A 4,789-nucleotide genomic window follows, 5' to 3' on the forward strand; every position below is an offset into this window, starting at 1 on the left:
TTGGCCCAGAGACCCCCTGTGGGTCTGGTTGCGTGTGGGGCTGGGAGTGGGGACACTGAGCCAAGCCCCCCACCTGCTACAACAATCTGCATGTAATCACTGGGATCTGATCAGTTGGGCGGCTCTGATCTGGAGCGAGATCGGCAGCTGTAGACCCCTGCGTCTTCCCACCTGGCGCTGGGGATGGTGAATTCACCCCCATCCCCAGCAGCGTCCAGCTCCCGGATTTCGATTCCACCTTTATACAGAAATAACCTCCTGGCCTCGCACCGACAGTGACAGCAGATGGTGACAGCTCCCCCCGGGGCGATCACCCCACTGGGGCTGACGGAGATGGAGGGTCTGGGCGGAGGGAGCTCTGCGTTCACACGCAAACAGGAGTGAGATGGGGAGACACAGACCCCTCCCCCTGTGTCTGTAACCTGCCCTTAGTGCCCAGCCCCAGGGACAGCGCCGGGGTAACAGACACCTCACTGCATCTACAGTCTGTTACTCCTGGGGCAATTCTGCACATCTGCGGATGTGCTAGGGTTGCCAATTTTGTTTGGCTGTATTCCTGGAGATTTCTTCACATGACATAATCTTTAATTAAAGATTAATCTATAATTCATGGAAACTCCAGGCCAATCCTGGAGGGTTGGCAACCCTAGGACACGCATGATTCATCTGTCCTGCGTAATTTTGTTTTTTACCCGCAGAAAATACATTCTGCCCCAGAAGTGCTGCAGTTCCACCTTTTTCCCACCAGGGCCCGCTGTGGCACCAGACCACCCAGCAGCATGAACACAGCCCGCTGTTCTGGCCCCACAGCGGCCCCTGGTGGGCATAGGGCGGAACTGCAGCATTTCTGGGGCAGAATGTATTTTCTGTGGGGAAAAAAATTCTCTGCCTGACCCGTGCTGCAGAATTCCCCCAGGAGCAGAAGTTTATCACAGCACCTGCCCCAGAGCCAGGTTAGAGCAGAGTGGGGCACCCAGGGCTGCTGGGGGGTCACAGACTGGAGCTCAGGAGCTAGTGGGGTGAGTCTGGGGATGGGGGAGGAGGCTGCAGGGACACATGGGGACGGGGGTTGGGGGGACAGGGGCTGATGTGCCTGACTGAATGGGGCAGGTTTGAGGCCAACCAGAGTCTGAATGGGGGAGGCTTCCCAGCTCCCTAACAACACCCCCCAAAAAAAACCTTCTCCCGCCCACACCCAACACCTTCCAGATTCACTCCCAGGCTCCTCCCCACTCCCTCAGCTCCCCCATTACCCCTGACGACCCCAAGCCTTTGCCCTGCTTCTGACAGGTGCAGGAAACACAGTTCTGTCGTGTATTTTAAATGAATTACCCAAAGTTCTGCGTTAATATGCCTAGTGAGGAATATATTTAAAAACAAAAAATGACCAGAATCTTTTGGTTTTCGTCTGCAGTGTTACAGACACACTCGCTGACAGATATTTTGAAATAAATGACCAAACTTGAAACTGTCATGATTATAGTGTGTTAGTTTGACAAATAAAATATGCAGCATTTTGCCGAATTTTCAAATATTTGTGCAGAATTTTTAATTTTTTGGTGCAGAATTCCCCCAGGAGTATACAGTTGTCCAGGCTGCTGGGAAGTGAATTCAGTACTGGGGCCGGGGCCGGCTGGGCAGCCCCTGGGCCCCGACTCCTCTGTGCATTCCCTGAACAGGGGCAGCCCGGGGGAGCATCCCCCTGGGAAAGGATGGCTGCTCAACAGCTCCCCCTGGGGGCAGGGATCCCCCCTCCCTCAGCCCTGAACCTCCAGCAGCTGCTGCTCTCCCCTGGCTGGGGACCCCCCAGTGACTCTGTCCCCACTACCCAACCAGGCGTCCCCTCTGCTGAGCCCAGGGTAGAGCCTGGCTCTGAGCATCCCACCAGGGTGAGACCCCCCAAGGGTTCAGGTGGGTGTGGGGCTGGGAGTGGGGAAGCAGAGCCAGGCCCCTCACCTGCTACCACCAGCTCCACGGGGTCACTGGGCTCCGACCAGACGGGCGGTTCTGATTTGGTGCTATATCGGCAGCTGTAGCTCCCTGCGTCTCTCCGGCTCACACTGCGAATGGGAAACCGAGTCACGTCCCCAGCCGGCTCCACGTCCTGCAGCGCGTTCGGGTTTCCATCTTTGTACAGAAGGAACCTCATGTTCTGGTGCTGACCCCGACACCGGAGGGTCACGGCTCTCCCCAGGGCGACCCCCCTGCTGGGGCGCAGGGAGATGGAGGGTTTGGGGTAGTAGGTCTCTGCAGTGAGAAGGAGACAGGCCGTAAGACAGACCCCGGCACAGTCACTGCGCCCCGTCCTCACCGCACGGTCCCACAGAGACGGGGCCACTGGGAGAAAACCCAGCCAGAGGCACCTCTCCGAGATCCCAGAGATTCCTGGGAGCTACGACCAAAACTGCCTGAGGACCTAAATCCAGAGCACCCCTCTGTACCCGTCTATCTACTTAATTGGCCCCCCCAGCCCAGTGTCCCCCCTCCCCATTCCCAACTCCCCATGGGCCCATCTAGCCAGTATCTCCCCAAGGGTGAGTGCACAGAAGCCACCAGTAACTGCTGCGTCTCTGGGTCCCCGGCCGGGTGTCCCATCTGCTGGGTCCAGGGCTCAGGGCGGAGCCCGGCTCTGAAGGTCCCATCAGGGCGGACACTCACCGATGGTCTGGCTGGGTGTGGGGCTGGGAGCGGGGACACCGAGCCGGGCCCCTCACCTGCAACAATGATCTGCACGATGTCACTGGCATAGGACCAGTTGAGCGGATCCCACAGGGCGTGGGATCGGCAGCTGTAGGCCCCTGCGTCTTCCCACCTGGCACTGGGGATGGTGAATTCGTCCCCGTCACCCTCCAGCTCCCGGATTTCGATTCCATCTTTATACAGAAATAACCTCCTGCCCCAACACCGACAATGACAGCGGATGGTGACGGCTCCCCCCGGGGCGATCACCGCGCCGGGGCTGACAGAGATGGAGGGGCTGAACCAAAGGAATGCTGCGTTCACACACAAACAGGAGTGAGATGGGGAGACACAAACCCCTCCCCAGGTGTCTGTAACCTGCCCTTAGCGCCCAGCCCCAGAGACAGCACCAGGGGTAACAGACACCTCACTGCATCTACAGGGAACCTGTGGGCCGGGTTCTGATCTCAGCCCCTGGGGTCAATCCAGAGTCACCCCTGGCTGCAGTGGGGACAGTCCCCATGGGAGTCAATAACAGGAGGTTGAAGTGAGTTTTGGGGTGAAGGTTCAGGGCTCAGATCCTCTTTTCCCCTCCCCAACCCCCGTCCTAAACACTAAAGTTTCCCCAGCCCCACAGATACTCACATCCTGACATCCCGATCTGCCCGGCCAGCCAGCAGCCTGGAGAGGAGACGGATCATTAGGGACCAGATCCCAGAGCAACTGGATCCTACACCCTGGGCTCAGATCCCCAGCGCCCCCCACCCCCACCTGCCCACCCGCCCGCCATGGGCACACGCCCTTGTCTCACATCCCCACCATGGACAAATGGGCTGATCTCAGATCCGCCCCCCCATGGAGACACGCCCTGGTCTCACATTCCCCCCACCCCCATGGGAACACATCCTGGTTTCACAACCCCCCCATGGAGACACACCCTGGTCTCACATCCCCCCCCCCATGGACAAATGCCCTGGTCTCAGACCCCCACCCCCATGGGAACACATCCTGGACTCAGAACCCCTCCCCCCCATGGACACACACCATGGTCTCAGATCCGCCCCCCCATGGAGACATACCCTGGTCTCACATCCCCCCCCCCCATGGAGACACACCCTGGTCTCACATCCCCCCCACCCCCCATGGACACATGCCCTGGTCTCACATCCCCCCAGATGGACACACACCCTGGTCTCAGAACCCCTGCCCCGCCATGGACACACACCATGGTCTCAGATCCGCCCTCCCATGGAGACACACCCTGGTCTCACATTCCCCCCCCCCCATGGAGACACACCCTGGTCTCACATCCCCCCAGATGGACACACACCCTGGTCTCAGAACCCCCCCCCCCCATGGGCACATGCCCTGGTCTCAGATATCCCCCCCTCCCCCCCATGGACACACACCCTGGCTGTCTCCGATACTCACCAAGGAAGAGGACGGTGAGAGCATATGCCATGACGGGGCAGGGAGAGGCCCCTCAGCGCTGCCACCAACACCCCAGTGCCCAGCTCCACCGAGCCCCAAATGAAGAACTTGGCTGGGAGCTCCAGATACAGGAAGCCGGGGATGGCTCATCTCTTCCTGCGTCCATCACACGTTGGCTCTAATCTTCCAGCCAGATCTATTGGAGCCAAAATAAGCAGCGGTCCCTGCAACACCCAGGAAATCCTGGGGCCGTCAGCCTGGCCAAGTGTCATGTAATTCGCAGCATTTCCGTGTCTCTGTGGGGAGTGGGGACAGGTCACACTCAATGTACCCTGCAGCCTTGGCGAAGGTGCACTGGGCTAGGAGCCAGGAGACCATGGGGTCTGGTCTTCAATCTTCCACTGCAGATCCCTCCCATCCCCCATTATTACATTCTGGGTTCAAGCAGCTGGGGACCCATTTAGGTAAAATTAATATGTGATCATGCAATTAAAGGATGGCGTCATAATGCATGTGCTTGAGGGGCAGAGTTAAGGGTGTTCAGGAAACCTTAACTGGCATTTCCTGGTGCTGGAGGGTTTGACTCGGCAGCCTTCCCTCTCAGTCTGCAAAACTGCCCACATGTGACACGAGCCGTGGCACCGTGTGAGGCTCGTCCGTTGAGAGATTCTCTTCCCTG

General features: G+C 58.7%; 1 long non-coding RNA gene across 1 annotated transcript; it reads right to left on the minus strand.

Moving 5' to 3' along the window:
• Positions 1 to 2,862: 2,862 nt before the first annotated feature.
• Positions 2,863 to 4,789, minus strand: LOC135976189 (uncharacterized). The gene is made up of 3 exons (XR_010593393.1): positions 4,111 to 4,789; positions 3,325 to 3,360; positions 2,863 to 2,993 (listed from the first exon to the last, which is right to left on the minus strand). It is a non-coding gene; the product is annotated as an uncharacterized LOC135976189 (long non-coding RNA).

The sequence above is a fragment of the Chrysemys picta genome, chromosome 17 (genome assembly GCF_011386835.1).
Source record: "Chrysemys picta bellii isolate R12L10 chromosome 17, ASM1138683v2, whole genome shotgun sequence".
NCBI lineage: Eukaryota > Metazoa > Chordata > Testudines > Emydidae > Chrysemys > Chrysemys picta.